This window comes from Geotrypetes seraphini, chromosome 4, assembly GCF_902459505.1.
Source record: "Geotrypetes seraphini chromosome 4, aGeoSer1.1, whole genome shotgun sequence".
In the NCBI taxonomy this organism is placed as follows: Eukaryota; Metazoa; Chordata; class Amphibia; order Gymnophiona; family Dermophiidae; genus Geotrypetes; species Geotrypetes seraphini.
In genome coordinates this window covers 254,364,874-254,385,337 of record NC_047087.1, presented here as the reverse complement: position 1 = coordinate 254,385,337, position 20,464 = coordinate 254,364,874, and the positions used below count along the sequence as shown (strand labels likewise).

Below are 20,464 nucleotides of genomic sequence, written 5' to 3'. Positions count from 1 at the left end.
GCAGATAAGGCAAATGGCCCATCCAGTCTGCCCACTATCTTCTCCTCTCCCTAAGAGATCTCACATGTCTGTCCCACACATTCTTGAATTCAGACACAGTCTTTGTCTCCACCACCTCTACTGGGAGAATATTCCATGCATCTACCACCCTTTCTATAAAGAAGTATTTCCATAGATTACTCCTGAGCCTATCACCCCTTAACTTCATCCTATGCCCTCTCCTTCCAGAGTTTTCCTTCATTTGAAAAAGACTCACCTCCTGTACCTTAACAGAGATATTTAAACATCTATTTATTTATTTATTCAATTTTCTATACCATTCTCCCAGGGGAGCTCAGAACGGGTTACATGAATTTATTCAGATACTCAAGCATTTTTCCCTGTCTGTCCTGGTGGGCTCACAATCTATCTAATGTACCTGGGGCAATGGGGGGATTAAGTGACTTGCCCAGGGTCACAAGGAGCAGTGTGGGCTTGAACCCACATAACCACAGATAACCAATTTTGTAGCAGTTCTCTGGACCAACTCTATCCTATTAATATTTATTTGTAAATGTTTTATTAATATGAATAAGAAATGAAAGAAAACAACAACAAAAATCAGATAGAAATGCCAGTTTTTACAAAAACAAAGTACTATTTTATTCCCTTTAAACATTCCTCCTAAACAATTTCATGGTACTTTGGAAAGGTTTGTTATAGAAGTCTGGATTTTTAATTGTTAACAAAATCTGAGGGGTTCTTTTACAAAGCTGCAGTAGAATGTGGCCTTAGTGCAATAAAGCCATTGGTGTTGCTGCTGGAAACTAGCCAATTTGCTATTCTCTGGCTGCATGCTAATCCCGAATCAAATTGACTAAACTAAGCACTTTAGTAAATTTGGTAAGATTGATGGGCTTCCTGTAGTGTTTGCCAGTGGAGACCGAGCAGCATCTCTTTCCCTAGTGATCATGGAAGGACTATGGTTTGATCCACAGTGCCCCTACTTTCCAGGCCTTTTATTCAGTTTCTTTTCTCAAGTTTTTCCTAGCAGTCGTCTAATTTCACGTAACCTTGGCAGATTGTCTCAGCCCTAGGCTTGCACCTTTGAATGTCTGGACTTGCTTAATGTATTTTAAAGAGCCAAATCTGAATGTCAGTTGAAGCTACACTATGGCAAATGGTTAGTTTCCTTTTGCATCTATGACCACTCCTGGCATAGAGAACTGTGCCCATAAGGGCAGGGCATAAAGAATGTTAACATTCAGCTGTCTGGATACATCAGTTTAATGTTCAACCATAGCCGTCCAGGACAAGTGTTTTTGTAGGGTGGTGAGATGGAAAGAGAATAGTTGGGCTCTGGAACGCATTGCCAGAGGTTATGGTAGGAGCGGATAGCATAGCTGGTTTTTAGAAAGGTTTGGACAAGTTCCTAGAGGAAAAGTCCATAGTCTGTTATTGAGAAAAACATGGGGGAAGCCACTGCTTGCCCTGAATCGGTAGCATGGAATATTGCTACTCCTTGGGTTTTGGCCAGGTACTAGGGACCAGGATTGGCCACTGTGAGAATGGGCTACTGGACTTGATGGACCATTGGTCTGACCCAGTAAAGCTATTTTTATGTTCTTATGTTTTTGCTACTGGGGAGGGGCGGGGGAGAAGCAGTCTGTTCTGGGTGCTCCAAGGCCTGGCGTCATGAACTTCTTCGGGCAGCAACAGCATTTACAATTCGCTGCTGTTGCCGGCTTCAGGCCTTCCTCTTGGCTGGGTCATGCCTACTTTCTGATTCCATAAAGGCAGGACCCGCCAGAGAAAAAGACCCAAAGCTGGCAACAGCTGCGAATTGTGAATGCTGCAGCCTGAAGAATTTCATGACGCCAGGCTGTGGAGCACCCGCTTAGGAGCTTCACTGCTGACCGGGAACAGGGTGACAGAAGGAGGAAAGGGAGCAGAGGGGGAGAGAATTGTTGCACCCAACTGGAGGGAAAAAGAGAGGCAGAGGGAAGATGAAGAAAGGAGGGAGGGAAAGGAAGGAATGAAAGGAGATGCCAGGGCATGGAGGGATGGGAGGGAGGAAGGAAGAGATGCCAGGACATGGAAGGAAGGAGCAAGGTATGCCAGACCAAGGGAAAAGGAAGGGGATAAGGAAGGAGGAGATGTCAGAGCATGGAGGGGGAGGGAGAGATGGAAGTAAAGGAAAGGAGAGAGATGCCAGGGAATCAGGGAAGGAGACAGAGATGCCAGACTGTGGGTTGGGAAGGAAAGAGAGAGATGCCAGAGCATAGGGGAGGGGGTGGTGACAGAGAGAGAAAAATGAAGAGGTGGCAGAGCTGAAATGAATCATGTACAAAGGAGAGAAGGGGCACAGGATAGACAGTTTATGAAAGGAGCATAGAAAGAGGGAAGATGGTATATGGAATGGGGAGAGGGCGGGCAGTGGATGTAAGGGGCTGATGCTGCATGGAAGACAGAGAGAGGACAGATGCTGGCTAAAAAGAAGAGAGTGAAGACAAGATGATTAAAGCGGAAACAAGAAAAGGTAGAAAAATATTTTCTGTTGCTTTAGAATAAAATAGTATTGTAGTTGTATTGATAAAACTTTTATACACAGAAAATAAGGTAATCTTTTTATGAGACTAATTTTAATACATTTTTTACTAACTTTTAGAGACCAAAACGCCCTTTCTCAGGTCAGGACAGTATATAATGTAGCAGCAGTATACTATATTGACCTGATGAAGGAGGCTATGGCCTCTGAAAGTTAATTGAAAAATGGATTAGTCCAATAAAATGGTATATTCATATTTTCAATTTTTGTTTTATTTCTTTTTAATTTGTAAAGTGGTGATTGTTTGTCAGTTTCTTCAAATGTACATCTACTATATTTATATTTTGCAGAGTATTAGGGGGTTATGTGTCATTGTTTCTGTGGTTTTTCACTGGTTTGGATTCTTGATGGTTCCGTTTAAACTTTAGCTACATATTTCTATTTTTAGTTTGTGATTACTTATTCTATATTGGGTGAGGGTGTGTCTATGTTCTGTGTGTATGAAAGACATGATTTTCTGTTAGGATTGACTGTGTAGGATTGATCTGTATTAGTTTGGCTTGTTTAGTTTTACAATGGGTTTATTGACGTACTACTCACTGCATTATGTAAGATGCTGCCTTTTCCTAGGTACACTCTTGTGTGACGTGTGGATTGTTACTAAAAATCATGTTTTTCATACAGATTGGAGGGGTGTCATAAAATGATGGGGCCCAGGTGTCACATATGCTAGGTACGCCATTGCTCTTCCCATCACTGTTTCATCTCTCCTTTCAACCACTATGTTATTCAAGTCTGTTAATGAAGCTATCTCTTCCTATAATACTATTCTCTCCTCTGCTCTAGATACCCTCGCCCCTCCCACTCCATGCTTTGTAAGATGTGCCAAACCCCAGCCCTGGCTGACCTCTAAAATTTGCTACTTAACGTTTTTCTACTTGATCTGCTGAACATCTATGGCTCAAATCAAGTACTCATGCTGACTTCCTGCATTTCATATTCCTACTGACCTCCTTCCAGTTTATTCTTTCACTTGCCAAGACTACTACTAAGTCTCTTGGCTCCAACCCTCGCTGTCTCTTTGCCACTCTGAAGTCTCTACTCAATGTGGCCTCACTTCCACCCTCATCCCTTCACTTTCTTCCAAGACTATGGTTGAGTACTTCCACAATAAGGTTCACAAAATTAACCTTGAGTTCTCAACCAGGTCAACTCCACCTCTCCTTCCTTCAACCCTTTGCATTTTTATTGCGTTTCTGAAATCACTGAAGAGGAAACTGCATATTTTCATTCCTCCTCCGAACTCACTACCTCTTCCTCTGAATCAATTCCTACCCATCTACTCAGTTCTATTTCTCCTTCTGTTATCCCTTCTGTCATATTCTCAGTCTTTCTCTATTCACTTCAACTGTTCCTGATGCCTTCAACCATGCCATAGTTATACCACTCCTCAAAAAGACCTTCACTAGACCCTACCTACCCTTACAGGTATTGCCCTATCTCCCCTTGTTATCCACATTACTTCATTGTGCTGTTCACAACGTTGTCTTGACTTTTTTTCCATCTCAAGCTATTCTTGAACCACTTCAATCAGGCTTTTGTCCTCTACATTGTACAGAAACTGCCCTTGCTAAAGTGATTTGTTCCTGGCCAGATCCAAAGGCCTATCCTCATCTTTCTTGATTTCTTTGCTGCTTTTGACACTGACTACTCCTTGATTATTCTGTCCTCACTTGGATTTTAGGGTTCTGTTATTCTTGGTTTTCTTTCTATCTCTCCCATCGCACCTTTAGTATGTTCTGGTGGATCCTTCTCCACTGCTATCCTACTACCAGTACTCTGTCTTGGGACCTTTTCTATTTTCCATCTATACTCTTTCCCTTGGTGCTCTGATCTCCTCACAAGGTTTTCAGAATCACCTTCATGCTGATGACTCCCAGATCTATCTCTACAGGAATCCAGGCCCAAGCCTTAGTCTGCCTGTCTAGCATTGCTGCTGGATGTCTCACTGCTTTTTAAAACTGAATATGCCCATGACTAAGCTTCTTATCTTTCCTCCTACACCCACTTCTCCTCTTCCCCCCAGGGGATCCAAAAACGGGACGGTCCCATTCAAAATGGGACGTATGGTCAGCTTAAGCATGCCTTAAGCATGCCTCAGGTGGTACTGCAGAAATAACTTGTAATACTGTGCATTCACAGTGTGTCTCTCACAAACTGGTTGCCACACAAGACACCTGGGAGACTACTTTGAAGGATTTAAATAGCTTGTACTTGTACTTTGTTTTACACAGTATGCCATAATAAAATGATGATTTGAAGTTTCAAGTTTATTGGCTTTTAATATACCGACCATCAACAAATATCTGGCCGGTTTACAATAAAAATTTGAAAAGAAAAATTAAATAAATAAATAAATATAAAATAATCAAAGTGTACACTGAAGACAGACTTGAAAGTGAGGGAAAATGGGAAGGATGGGGGGAAAGTTACATGTTAAAAGAAGAAAGGAGAAAGAGGGAAGAGGGTAAAACAAATAGAGTGGGATCGCTTTATAAAAGCGGTTGGTTGAAAAAAAAAAACAAAATAAAAAAAATAAAAAATTGGTATATAAAGGACAAAATCTAAACACAGGAAATGTCATATTTTCTGCTTCTCCCCTACCAGAGACTGCTGCACTCATCTCATCTGGTAGCAAATTAAGAAGTACATGTCACACACTTTTAGTAGAGAAAAAAAAATAGTTGCCATGGCTTACGAGGGGGCCGCTGAAAAGTTCTCAGCCCAACCAACAAAGCTGGGGCAGTCTCCATTGAGGGCTACTACTACTACTACTGCTATTAATTATTTCTATAGTGCTTCCAGATGCATGCAGCGCTGTACAGAGTCACAAAGAGTAAGAAAACAGTCCCCGGAGGGCAAGAGTCCCAGGCCTGCCCTCCGGGGACTGTTTTCTTACTCTTTGTGACTCTGTACAGTGCTGCATGCATCTGGAAGCACTACTCCGGTGTTATGGAAGCGGGCTTTAAATTTATGTCCTAGTTTGGAGTCGGAGGACACAAACCCGAGTACTTGATTTTTCTCAGATGGAGGCCGCGTCCTCTCTATGCTATCTCCCGGAGTGTCTGCACGGGTGGGTGTTCGTGTGTGCTGGGTGTGGTGGCTGTTTGGGGGTATGCTTGTGGGATGTTTATTGTATGATTGTTGTGGCTTGAAGCCGGGTGTTAGGGACTTGTTTGTGTTTGTTGGGGGGTTTTGTATATTAATACAAAATGCCAATTGTGTTGGGCATCCAGCCACCTGGTTTTGATACTGTGAGCTATTTGATGTCACCGTTATCAATTGCTGTTTCACTACTTGTTCTGTTTTCTATGCTCTCTTCACTACTGGTTGTATGTTCACTTCGCAATTGCTAAGATGGGGTTGAGTAGAGGGGTGGGAATAGGGTATGAGGGGCATGTAGTAGGCTTGGCTGAAGACAGAAGTTGTGCAGTTTCTTCCTCTGTGATTACAAAGAAGGCAGAAAAGTCACCAGTAGTTGATGGAGGGACAAATGGGCGGGACCAGACAGGAGAAGCTTCCTGAGCTGTTTGGGTGAAGGATGAAGGGCAGGTGTGAGATTGAAGTTCAGGAGAATGGATGACGGGTAGGGGAGAAGGATGTGACTTTTTTTATTCCACATTTTTCTGACAGAATGAAAAAAGTGGAAAATCACTGGACTTGTTATATAGCCCTTGGAGTCTGCCCCAACATTGTTGGCTGGGCTGAGAACTTTTCAGCGGCCCCCTTGTATGAATCATCGACTCTTGGTAGCATACATAGATTACTGCAAAGAAAAAGTAATATATTACAGACACTAGTTACTTGTTTAATGAAAGTAATATGTTTCTTTTAGTTACTTTTTAATTCTTGGATATAAACAGTTGTTTTGATATAATAAAATTAATTCTAGTAAATGGAAATCCATCCATTAGCAACAAAAACATCTGAACAAAAAAATGCTCATGTTTCTCAAATGTAGGGAAAATACTGGCATATGAGCAGTGCAGAAATCAATCAGACACTATCTATATTCAGCAGTACTCGGTGTAGCAGAATCAGGCAGCAACTTCTGGTATCAATGTGAGGAAAGGAACAAAACTTGTTTCAATCAAAATGGTTGATTATAATTACAGGATTTCTTGTTTTTGAAGTGTCATTTAGAAATTGGTCCAATGACAAGGCATTGTTTTTGAAGCATAACACTTATTGTTTTAATTGGAGATAAAAGGTTTGGTAATTGACTGCATCATTTAAGATCAATTAAAATCTAATTTAAAAAAATGTAGGCACTTGCAAGCACCTAGAGATGATGACGTCCAACTCCTATCCATAGAGGTGCCTACCAGCACCTAAGTCTAAACCCTGGCCTACATTTCCGGCATCTACTTTCAACATGGCCAAGGTTCTTTAAACAGCAGCATCACGTCACACTGACATACGATCGGTGCCACTTTTCTAAGCAGCCGCTACTAAAGGCGCCATTTAGAGAATCTGGCCCCAAGTGAATTGCAAAGAATAGCGATATGGCTTTAGCATTTTTCTGAAATTGTAGTAAGTGGGGAGCTGACACAAATATAGAGGTAGGCTAGTCCACACTTTGGGACCCTGAAATTCAAAGGTAGATTCGAGTAACTTTTTCCTTTGAACATGTTGGGGAGAAGGGACGATCAGCTTGCGGCATTGTGTTGTTGTTCAGTTAAGAAAGGAGTGGGTAACTTTAATATCCAATACTAGGCAATGTGTGGCGGCGGCAAAAAGGGTGAACAGAATGCTAGGATTGATTAAGAAGGGGATCACAAATAGATCAGAGAAGGTAATCGTGCTGCCGTACTGGGCTATGGTACGCCCCCACCTGGAATACTGTGTCCAGCACTGGTCATCGTACGTGAAGAAGGACACAGTACTACTCGAAAGGGTCCAGAGAAGAGCGACTAAAATGGTAAAGGGGCTGGAGAAGTTGCCGTACAGTGAGAGATTAGAGAAACTGAGCCTCTTCTCCCTTGAAAAGAGGAGACTGAGAGGGGACATGATCGAAACCTTCAAGATAATGAAGGGAATAGACTTAGTAGATAAAGACAGGTTGTTCACCCTCTCCGAGGTAGGGAGAACGAGAGGGCACTCTCTAAAGTTAAAAGGGGATAGATTCTGTACAAACGTAAGGAAGTTCTTCTTCACCCAGAGAGTGGTAGAAATCTCGAATGCTCTTCCGGAGGCTGTTATAGGGGAAAACACCCTCCAGGGATTCAAGACAAAGTTAGACAAGTTCCTGCTGAACCAGAACGTACGCAGGTAAGGCTAGACTCGGTTAGGGCACTGGTCTTTGACTTAGGGGCCGCCACGGGAGCGGACGGCTGGGCACAATGGACCACTTGTCTGACCCAGCAGCAGCAATTCTTATGTTCTTATGACAACTTCACTGTCATCATTGCTTCAAAAAGAAATTCTTTGCATGTCATCTTCATTCTGTTGCCTTTAACCCTTTCAGGACCAAGGGACATATTTGTCCCATAACTTTAAAATCCTATAAATTTTGATTGGGATAGTCTACAGTTCTAAATTTGATATGTACGGATTCCATATGATACTGCCTTTATGTAAACAAACTGGTTCCGACATTCATTCATTAGCGTCGTTGCTAGATTGACGAGAAGATTCACTTGCCACACTGTCCATAAGCCAGAAGTGTGATTTTTAAAAATAAAAATAATGATATTTCACAAAAAAAATCAATTTTTTGGCATCTGCAAGTCCTTTTTACCATAAAAATGTCGTCAAAACCACAAAAATTGGCCTACGATCCTTATGGTCCTGAAAGGGTTAACCTAATAAAGATGAAACTGTAGCAGCATATCTGCAGCCAGAATAAAATCTTTACGGTCAAGATAATAGCTAAAATGCTCGTCGAGCCCACATTAAAGTGCACGAACCAAAGGTGAGGCATTTTTAACATCTGTTTCAAGTTGGGTCTGTGACACTTTGATGTCATGTTTAAAACCAATGGTTGATTTTATTTCTTGACTGGCACAGACACCACTCTCAGGTTTGTAACTTACCAGACACAACTTGCACCTAACATAAATATTGTTATCTTTTTCACGTGCTAAAACAAATATGACATAAACAAAGTGCTTAAATGTAGGTGACCCAGTCATGTTTATCACCTCTCGCTGCACCCTTGAACAATTTCACTCAGAAAGAAGTTTGCCAGAAACTGGCAGCAGTCCAATTATGGGCCTAATGATGCAAAAAACATTGGATAGATATTACTAGTAAATGACTAGATATTATGGGGAAAATTCAATATAAGGTGCATAAAAAATTGGTGTGGAGAAAAAACACACCGCTTAGCGATATTCTATCACTATGAGGGAAGGACTCTGGGGCTGGCCAGGGGAAGGCCTGATGTAATCACTGCCGGCAATAGCTACAAGTTTGTAAACTCACAGCTAAGGGGAGAGGAGAAAGCTAGGGAGGCAATACCAGACTTCTGGGGAATTAAGACTGATTCAAGTTGGGGTGGCAAGGCGATTTTGGGGGGTGACACTTGCCACCCCATAGCGATGCCTATGCACTGCACATACTTATATGAGCTTATACTGCCGCTATTTTCTAAAAAGCCTTTTGCACATGTATAACACCTGGAACAGCTTTTATTAATTTTTTTCCTCTATCCATTGTTTTTAAAACTATATCCGCTTAGTGATGTGTTTAGTAACTTCCTGCCATCCTCTGCTTCAGTTAGTGAGACATTATTTCTGCTTTGGTAAGATAATCTTATATTTGTTGTATATCGTTGCAGGTGAATTTTGTCAAAATGATGGTAAATAAATACATAATGTAATAAAGTGCTGCCAGACAGTGGCTTAGTAAGTGTATATGTGTGTGGCGGGGTCTGCCCCGGGTAACATCTTGGTGAAGTTGCAGGTACCCCACCTCCTCTCCTTCCCTGATCCCCCCCCCCACCCACTGCTGCACGTACATGCCACTTCCCTTTCCTGTGCCCCTGGCGCAAGCAAAAAACCCCAACCTGCTGTCGCACCAATATTGGCTCTTCCTCTGATGTCACTTCCTGGACCCATGCCTAGGAAATGACATCAGAGGAACAACCGACACTGGCGCGACAGCAGGTTGGGTGTTGCTTCTTGCGCTAGGAACGTTACAGAGGTACGAGGGAAGGTAAGCAGCGCACATGTGGTAGGAGGGGGTGGGGAAGGAGCGTGTGGAGGTAGGGGAGTGGAGAAGAGGGCTGGGGAAGAGCGCCACCACCCCGGGCACCTCTCGCCCTCGCTTCACCACTGCTGACAGAAAAGCCTTTTGGAGCATCACTGTATACTATATTTCCCAATCTCAATCTCCAGAATAATGATTCAAAAACTAGAAGAGGAGAATGACCATCTCTGATTCTCAGCCCCCTCCCCCATATTCCTTATGATGTAGACCATCAACCATTTTAGTTGCCTTCCGCTGGACTGACTCTATCCTGTTTATATCTTTTTGAAGGTGCAGTCTGCAGAATTGTACACAATATTCTAAATGAGGTCTCCCCAGAGTCTTATACAGGGGCATCCTTCTAGCTTTTGCTGTCACCTTTTCAAGCTGTTTGGCCACCTTAAGATCATCACTTACTATCATACCCAAACCCCGCTCCTCTTTTGTGCACAAACATTTTTTACCCCATAAACTGTACTGTTCCATCAGTCCAGAGGCAGGTTACTGAAATGATGCATGGTCTTCATCATAAGGCATATGGGGACAGACTTAAAGATCTCAATATGTATACTTTGAAGGAAAGGTGGGAGAGGGGAGATATGATAGAGACGTTTAAATACCTATGTGGCGTAAATGCACATGAGTTGAATCTCTTTCATTTGAAAGGAAATTCTGCAATGAGAGGGCATAGGATGAAGTTAAGAGGTACTTTATTACGGAAAGGGTGGTAGATGCGTGGAACAGTCTCTTCCAGAAGAGGTGGTGGAAACAGAGACAGTGACTGAATTCAAGAGGGCCTGGGATAAGCACATGGGATCTCTCAGAGAAAGAGATAATGGTTACTGCGGATTGTCAGACTAGATAGGCCATTTGGCCTTTATCTGCTGTCATGTTTCTATGACTTCATCCTGTTTATAATTATTTATTTATTTATTTATTCATTCAATTTTATAGCCCGTCCTCCCAAAGGAGCCCAGAACGTGTTACAATACCTTTATATCTTTTTGAAGGTGCAGTCTTCAGAATTGTACACAATATTCTAAATGAGGTCTCCCCAGAGTCTTATACAAGGGTATCAATACCTCCTTTTTCTTACTGGCCATACCTCTTCCTATGTGCCCTAGCATTCTTCTAGCTTTTGTCATCACCTATTCAACTTTTTTGGCCACCTTAATATCATCATATACAATCACATCTGAGTTCCGCTCTTCTGCCATGCACATAAATTCTTTACTCCCTAAACTGTACTGTTCTTTCAGGTTTTTGCAGCCAAAAAGCATGACCTTGCATTTCTTAGCATTAAATCTTAGCTGCCAAATGTCAGACTATTCCTCAAGCTTCACTAGATCCTTCCTCATGTTTTCCACACCATCAGGTTTGTCTACTCTATTGCAGATGTTGGTATCATCCGCAAAGAGGCACATCTTACCAGTTAGTCCTTCAGCAATATCGCTTATAAAAATGTTACAAAGAACAGGCCCAAGAACCGAACCTTGAGGTACACCACTGGTAACATCCCTTTCCTCAGAGTGATTTCAATTGATCAGAACCCTCTGTTTTCTTCCACTCAACCAGTTCCTGTCACAGTCCATTACTTTGGGACCCATATCAAGGGCACTCAGTTTAATAATTAACACCTATGTGGAACACTACATCTAGTGCTCTCCATCTATCCAATTCACTGGTCACCTAGTCAAAGAAATGGATCCGATTTGTCTAAGACCTGCCTCTAGTGAATCCAAGTTGCCACTGCCACTTGATTCCAGAAACTGTACTATTCTCTGTTTTAAAAACATTTCCATTAATTTACTTACCACAGAAGTCAGACTTACCGACCTGTTGTTCTCTACTTCTTCCATACTTCTACTATTGTTCAGAGGGACCACATCTGCCCTTCTCCAATCCTCTGGTACCACTCCCGACTCTAGAGAAGCATTGAAAAGGTCAGCGAGAGGAGCTGCCAGAACTTCCCTAAGTTCCCTAAGTATCCTCGGATGTACACCATCCTTCCTCATTGCGTTATCCACCTATAATTTAGCGAACTTCTCACGAACACAATCCTCTGAAAATCGATCAGGGTTTACCACACCTCCAGCCCTATCTGCTTTTGCATTTTGCGGTCCCGATCTTGGCACTTCTGTTATGAACACAAGCAGAAATATTTGTTATGCAATTCAGCCTTATCTTTATCAGCTTCTCCAGACTGGTCAAAGGACAGGGAAAGCCTACTGGTGATGAGTCCGAATGAAATACCATAGGTGAACTATCATTGGGTCAAAGGAAGAGGAGCAGTGTGGAAGAGAGCAGAAAAGCTTGGGTAGTTCCTAAAGCTCAATTTTGAGGGGATCAACCAGCTAAGAGCCCCTCTCCTTCCACCCCTGAAGCCCACTTGAGAAGAGGGAAAGTGAATTGTGCTCGGAAATCTGTTTCAGGATCTACTGAGTAAAGGATATTAAGCACATTAAGAAAACTCTCTGCTTTGTCCCACTACCCTTCAATTAACTTTCAGACCCCTAGTTCCCCCAGTCACCCCAATTATCTGATAATTATAAACAAACAAAGATTGATCAACTCAGCACTACTTCTCCCATATTTGGCAATCAACTTTTAAATACTATAGTTAAATACTTGCATATAATATATGTAAACCACTTTGGTTGTACCCACAGAAAGGTGGTATTTCAAATTCATGATCCTTTACCTTTTAAGCTATGTTTCATATATTCAGCATATACTGTATATATAATGAAGGCAATTTCCAAAAGTCATTCTGATATGATAACCGTTCACCTTCCCTGTGCACTCAGAAAACTAAGGTCTCAAAGAAAAGTCTTCCCATCACCTCCTCAGACCCACTATAGGGAGAAAAGGAGAGAGTTTCTATCACCGTCCATTGCTGCTTATGTGTGCTCAGCATAAATTTAGGTGGAATGAACCAATAGCTGACAATAAATTAAATATGTAGCTGTTTGGCTCAAAGCATTCAGATGTGGTGAAAAATTGACATCTAAGCTTTTGCTCTTCACCTGGGGTTCAGTGCATTTGAAGATTGTGAAATGCCAGTCAACGATGAATGCAGTGAATTTAATAGAATAGAGAATCTACGTGTTATATTACAAGAGTGTATGAGCCTGTCAAAGAGTAGAATAAAAGTGTACACAGAGATGATGAGAGAGGGTCCTTTTTCTCTGTACCAGAAACATAGAAACTTAGAAACATGATGGCAGATAAAGGCCAAATGGCCCATCCAGTCTGCCCATCCACAGTAACCATTATCTCTTTCTCTGAGAGATCCCATGTGCCTACTCCAGGTTTTCTTGAATTCAGACACAGTCTCTTTCTCCACCACCTCTTCTGGGAGACTGTTCCACGCATCTAACACCCTTTCTGTAAAAAAGTATTTCCTTAGATTACTCCAGAGCCTATCACCTCTTAACTTCATCCTATGCCCTCTCATTCCAGAGCTTCCTTTCAAATGAAAGAGATTCAACTCATGCACATTTATGCCACATAGGTAATTAAACGTCTCTTTCATATCTCCCCTTTCCCAACTTTCTTCTAAAGCAGTGTATTGCATGTGTGCTTTGGCACACTAGTGTACCTCCTGAGATTTCAGATGTGCCGTGGCACACTGGGAAGGAGGAGAGGCGCTGGCATCGGCTGACTGCCTAAAGGATGTGCCTCTTATAGCTAGAGGCATGTTCTGTAGACAATCAGTCGGTACCAGTGCCTCTCCTCTCCGGCCCTCTTCCCTGCTAGCACCCCCCACTGGCGTCTCGGGCCCGTCTGAAGGGCTTTCACACATGTGTGGATGTTGACGTGATGACATCACACATATGCATGACATCATCATGGTGATGCCCGCTCCCTTCCAGGTGCCTTGAGCTGTGACCACTACCTTTAGTGTGCCGCAGCGCGAGAAAGTTTGCGGGACACTGTTCTAAAGTATACTAAGTTTGTCCCCATACTCCTTATGACGAAGACTACTCACCATTTTAGTAGCCTTCCTCTGGACCAACTCCATCCTTTTTATATCTTTTTGAAGGTGCGGCCTCTGTCTCTGAGGTAAAGGTTTTTCAAAATAGTGACCACCTGCTCAATAGCTGTATTGCTTCAAATCCTGTTCTTAGTTCTCTTTCTTGTTTTGTTCTAATGTATTGTAGTTCTTAGATTTCTTTCACACCATTTAAGATTGAAAAGTGTTCACTTTTCAGTACTAGCACTCCCTGTCTCAGAAATCTCGTATGAACATAAGAATAGCCATATCAGGTCAGACCAATGGTCCACCTAGCCCAATTTCCTGCTTTCAACGGTGGCCAATCCAGGTAACAAGTACTTGGCGGAATCCCAATAGACCAAGAGAACACAAAGAAAGGGATATCAAAGAGTGCAAAGCCAAACGGCGTGCAAACAAGAAAGAAGCACGTTGGCCTGAAGAACAGTGAGCAGAATATTCTTTAGATAGAGAATCCTACACTACCCATGTTTCAGCAAGAAGCCTGCATCAGGGGTCTGTAAAGCAATGCGTTCGTTTAGTACATGCGGCATATCATGAGTAGCAAAGTCTCATGGAATGGAATATCCCAATATGGAATGCAATATCGCATATAAGCAACACTAAACATGCTGAAATCCTCTCTTCAATTGTTTAACCTGCCTGCAAGGGATTTTAATAAGTATCAACCCAGCAGCTACCCGATATACTGAGATTCACAACGGAGAGAACTGTAACATGGAATCTGTTAAAAATGTTCAACAGTGTCTCAGTAGGCATGAAATAAAATCCAGGATTAAAATAGATGAATGAAATGATTGCTTTTTTTTTTTCCCCATTTTGTTGTATGTGACAACTGAATTATCTGACTATACATTCATATTTTCCTGGTACTGCAACCTTACAATTCAGCTTTCATCCCTGGCGCAGTTGCATTAATTATTCCCTAGTATCCTGTTTGGCTTTAGTTTGATCTTGTGAGGATCCATGTTTGTATGGCTTCTTTCTGTCCTCCCAGAAAGGTTTTCCTTCATCTGGCAGTACTGCTCTCCAGAGAAGCCTAGTTACTGTTTCCATGAATAAGATAACATACTGATGTTTATTCTGTGTTGATCAATATTGTCTTGCTCGAGTTTATTGACTGAGGCTTGAAAGCTTGAAATCCATATGGTAATGAGCACCAACTCTGTCTGTCTCTACCTATCTCTAAGCAGAAGTAGAACTTTTGAATGGAACCAGCAAATATGACTGCATTCACTGTTTTTGTCATTATTAATAAATAAATCTGAGTTAGGTAGGGTTAAGTGTGTCTGTGTGAGGCTCTGAATATTCATTCGCTGCTTCATAGCCTGTTTAAATTCTACACACTTCAAAGTTTGTTTTCAAATGTGGATCTAAATCAGGGGTCTCAAAGTCCCTCCTCGAGGGCCGCAATCCAGTTGGGTTTTCAGGATTTCCCCAATGAATATGCATGAGATCTATGTGCATGCATTGCTTTCAGTGCATATTCATTGGGGAAATCCTGAAAACCCGACTGGATTGCGGCCTTCGAGGAGGGACTTTGAGATCCCTGATCTAAATGAATGTAAATTGATCATTTTTGAATACAGGTAGGCACATACCATAAAATGTATACAGTATTTTATTATAAGAGTACAAGGCTCCATTCCCATCAAATACTTTAATATAAAACAAGAAAAATCAGAATTCATACAGTCAAACCTAAAGTGAATATAATTAAAAAGAAAACAAACAGAAATATAGCTAATGACATCTAAATACTTTTCCACCCTAAACATGCCTACTTTGAACCTAGATTGGCACATATCTTATGTAGAATTGCATCTAAGAAGATAGGTGCCTATCAGCCAATTAATTTTTATTTTTTTCAATTATGAGCTTATTAAAGCTCATAATTGAAGCCAATATACTAATTAAGTTAGGCACCTTTTATAGAATTTCCGTCTTAGAGGATGATTCTATACAATTAGGCGACTCTTAGGCACGTGGAACTTACTAGGCAAAATACCCTTAATAGACTCAGTAATTGCTAAAAAATGTAATTGTGTGATAGGTGTCTATCCGATTCTATATATAAAATAGGTGCCTAAGTGGGCATTTTTATGGGCAGAGTTTGAATTAGGCATCGCTAAGCAGGATTCTCCAAAAGCTTAGACACCTGAAATGTAGGCCTTTAAAACTATCACCTACATTTCAGGCACCTAAGTTTTTACATAGGTGTCGCTAGCCGTGATTCTGTAAAAGGCAACTAAAGCGTGATTGACAAAAGACCGGTGCCTATATTTTACTTAGTAAAAGAGGGTGGTAAGTATTTAGCCCTAGATGGAAACTACCGGTACATTGTTTAATTTGATTTTTTTTTTTAACCAAACTTTTCAAACCACTCTCATATAACAGTGCACACAAATTCTAGGAATGCCGCTGACCCGTACAGGCCCCTCCCATGGCCATGTCCCATTTTTGGATCCATATGTAAAATTAAAGCGTGCATCTTTATAGAATACTGACTACAAAGAAGCACATGTAAATTAAAGTAAGTAGCAATTACACCAATAATTAACACCCAATTATTGGCACGAACTGGTGCATCGTTCAATTAAATTGTTATGCAGATTGAGCATGCACCCAAATTTGAGCAAGCAATTTTGAGTGCCTGTATATATATATATATATATATATATATAAATTTATATACTGCATAAAAACTATACGGTTTTACAAAATTACATGCATACAAATTTGGACTAAATTCTTTAAATAGTGGCCAAATTTGGGCAACAAAAGAAAAGCAGGCCATATGAAAAACACAGTCTCTATTTGCTACTTTTAACTCCTAGTCTAAACAAAGTTGCCCGATATGACCATGTTTCAGCAAAGAGATGCCTCGGGGATGGAAAAATACCAATTGGTGTGAAATCTGAAGCCTCACCAAACTGATAAAAATAATGGGGCTGATTCTATAAAGGGCGCCTAACTTAATTGGCATGGGGGAGTGTGGCACAGTGGTTAAAGCTACAGCCTCAGCACCTTGGGGTTGTGGGTTCAAACCCAAGCTGCTCCTTGTGACCCTGGGAGAGTCGCCTAATCCTCCCATTGCCCCAGGTACATTAGATAGAGTGTGAACCCACCAGGACAGACAGGGAAAAATGCTTGAGTACCTGAATAAATTCATATAAACCGTTCTGGACTTTCCTGGGAGAATAATATAGAAAATTGAATAAATAAATAAAAATACCCTTAATAGGTTTAATAATTGTTTGGGCAATAGGCACCTATCCAATTCTACAAAAGATAGGCACCTATCGCGTGGTGCTTAATGCCTAAGTGGGCATTTCTGTGGGTGGAGCATGCCATAGGTGCCGCCGAGTGCAATTCTCCAAGAATGTAGGCGCCTGAAATGGAGGCCTTGAAAACCCTCGCCTACATTTCAGCTGCCTACATTTTAACATAGGCGCCGCTAGCCATGATTCTGTAAATGGCGCCAAAGTGTGATTGACATGTGGCAGGCGCCTTTTATTTAGGTGTCCATCGACTTAGGCGCCGTTTATAGAATCAGCCCCTGTGTTTCTAACCTGAGTTAACTTGTGCGGGCGAAAGGCTGTCCTGACTTTATCTGCCAAACTCATCGTGCACAGATCTGGATATCTGCTGAGATGTGGTTAGCTTCCAGATTGCTGCACTAACCTGGACACTCGAAGCTAGAGGCCAAACGTGCCCCGCCATTGAATATCTAGGGTTAACTAAGCCCACAGCTGTGAGTCACTCAAAAAATATACTGAAAGGGTAACTAACTCAACCACTAGATGAATACAGTAGAGTGACTGAAGGAAAATATTTGGAAAAAGAAAAAAAGTCACTACTTGAAAAGGTCACTTCATAAAGATATAGTCATGAACCTTTATGCATATTCTTGTACAAAGAACTCTGCTCAGAGATATGAAGTAGAGAATGACACGGTGACAAAATTCATCACCGTTCCCGTCCCCGCGGATAACCGCGGGAAATAATCCAATGTCATTTTCTAGTGTCTATTTCAACCTCAGTCCTTCTACACCAGCATTCTTCAAAGCAAAGCTTGAGGATCAGTGGTTGTGCCCAATTATACTCTGATTCTTCCCTCTCTCCTTAAAGAATGACATAAAGATGGTTTCCCGCAGTTATCCGCAGGGACGGGAACGGTGAGGAATTTTGTCACCGTGTCATTCTCTAATATGAAGGCATAGTGTTCCGCCTCACCCACCAATCATTGCAGTGTTCAATACATACAGATTTCTCCAGGTTTAAATACTAAGCTGTTGTGTTGCTAGCTGCTAGAGCTATTCTTAATTCTTAATAGCAATAGCAAAAATCAAAGAAGTAATTCACTTATCTTTGAAAAAATAGCTGGTTCCGACGTGCCACGTTTCGAATCTGCGTCAGGGAACCGACACAACATATAAAGTTGGACTGGAGGTGCAAACTCACTAAATAAGGTCTATAATTTTCTGAGAATATCAAAAACCCGATTTCTTCCTGGTGTACACAGCTGTGAGTGGCTTACAAGCTGCATACTTCCATAGGATGACGGGGGTTTGTGAAATCCTCTCCAGTAGGGTTACCATATGGCTCCAGAAAAAGGAGGACGGATTGAGACATCCGGGTTTTACTTCCATTGAAAGCTATATAGTAACCCTAGGTAAGCTGATAAAAATGGCAGAAAAGATCTGAAGAACATAAAACCACAGGAATACAAGATAATTTCTGGTGGAATTCATTATGTCAGGTACATAAAATGGAGAGATTTATTGCAGTACAGCGTGGTTCTTTCAGGAAATTTCAGGATGTGTGGGAACCATTTACAAAGTATTGTATTGATTAGATGGCATATTATTTTAATATTTTTTTCCCCTTAAATTTACAAGTTGGATTGGAGGGGGGGGGAGGGAAGGGTAATTTTATTTTATATATGGTATAAGGTTTTGTTTCTAGGATAAGAAAGGGTGGGAGGGGTGGGAGATAAGAGCATATGATTTGTACCATTGAAGATTGTTAAGTGACATAATTATTATTAATTTGTTTGAATATATTGTTGCACTTATTGTAAATTTGAAAATGAATAAAGAATTGGAAAAAAAAAAAAGAAATCCAAGATAAATTTCCTAAACTGAAAGTTGGGCTATTTTAAACAACTTGTTTGTTTTGAGTTTGGATCCCCTCTGCTTCTGACTGTCTGGGTAACTTTTTTGTACTTTCTGCTTGCCTGCTCTGATATCATGTGGCCCATTAGTCTTGAATATGTCAATGAGTAATGTCATCAATATTTATCATTCAGTTAGACAATGCTAGTAGATGCTCATTTTAAGCTCTTTGAAAATGATACATTAGGTATAAAGACTTTTTAGTCACTCCATGTATTTTAAACATCTGAAAAAGCCCAAATACGCTGCTAAGAAAATTGTGCACAAAATACTTCTGGCATATCTGATAGAAGAGGCTCAATTTTTTAAAAATAAATTGGGAGGCCTTCATGTGTTTCTGTAGTCCCCCCGCTCCTCGTTCGTTGAAGATGCCTCCTTGTAACCTGCTAGTAGCTGACAGTGATATGAAACTTTCACCTCTCCTTTTGGAGAAAGGGTCACAACCAAGTCAGCAATTTAAAGACTCTAGCTGCAGAGCATACCACGCCTCATATGGTATAATTTACATATGACAACAATTAGAGCTCCTCGAAAATTATCTGCTCCTAATACCTCCACCCCCAGTTAATTGCACGAGCTTTGTAAGGAATGCGCACCTCAAAAGAGTAAGGTAGAATACCTGCGCGCAATGGGTGAATCTGAGAAAGAAGCTTGATGAAGCATTATTACAATTCTCCCTTTTTGGTACTGTTTTAAACTTCTCATTTAGCATAAAGCATTCACTTTCACTGGATATCTCTTTGTCTGATTTCTGATAGTTTTACCAATCAAACTATGCCACTGGACAGCTCTCATTTGACATCATAGCTCATTGCTGAGAAAATGTTTGTTTAAAAATAATTTTGTAAAAGAAAATGGACTTTTTCTTTTTTTTACTATGCATTGTAACCTACGTTCTTTCTAGCATAAAATAACGAGTCAAATCATTAAAATCAAGTACTGTAAGCTTCTCTAAAGAATGAAATTATGAAAAGAAATGCACAAATATCAGATAAATATATTTTTCAAACCGAGGCGTACCTGAGCAATTTCAGAGATCCCCAACCAGGAAAGTCCTCTTTGATTATGGCGAATTTGCAACGTGTCACTCTGGTTATTCTCTAATCATCATTTCAAACTCCAAAGGTTCAGTGGCCCCAGGTTGGTTTACAATCCTTGTGGGTTAAACGTTAACTCACTCTATCTCCCAGCTCCATGCAGCCCTTTGACCAGATAATTGGGTTACAGCTCAGACTGCATCAAGGCAAACTGTATTTGTTTACAAAATGTACACGGATACAGAGATATTTAGGATTTTCACCGATGAGGTATAGAAATAATATTTATAAAACATTCTGGTTGCAAACTGTTCTTACTGCCGCCAACATGTTGTTTACATGTTGGCCCATGACCAAATCCTTTAAAGCATGTGTTATTTTTTACTGTCACTTTTTCTTTCATTTCCTCTGTATTCTTGAGAATCTAGCATTCTTTCAAAAATGAGAAAAACTAATT

General features: G+C 41.0%; 1 protein-coding gene across 2 annotated transcripts in view; it reads right to left on the bottom strand.

The window, feature by feature from the left end:
- A1CF (APOBEC1 complementation factor) overlaps window positions 1-20,026 on the bottom strand; it is a 100,523-nt gene extending 80,497 nt beyond the window's left edge. For both annotated transcript variants that reach the window (XM_033943518.1, XM_033943519.1), the window contains exon 1: window positions 19,991-20,026. The gene's annotated coding sequence lies outside the window, so the exon portion shown is untranslated. The remainder of the gene's footprint in view (window positions 1-19,990) is intronic.
- Between the last annotated feature and the right edge of the window lie 438 nt (window positions 20,027-20,464).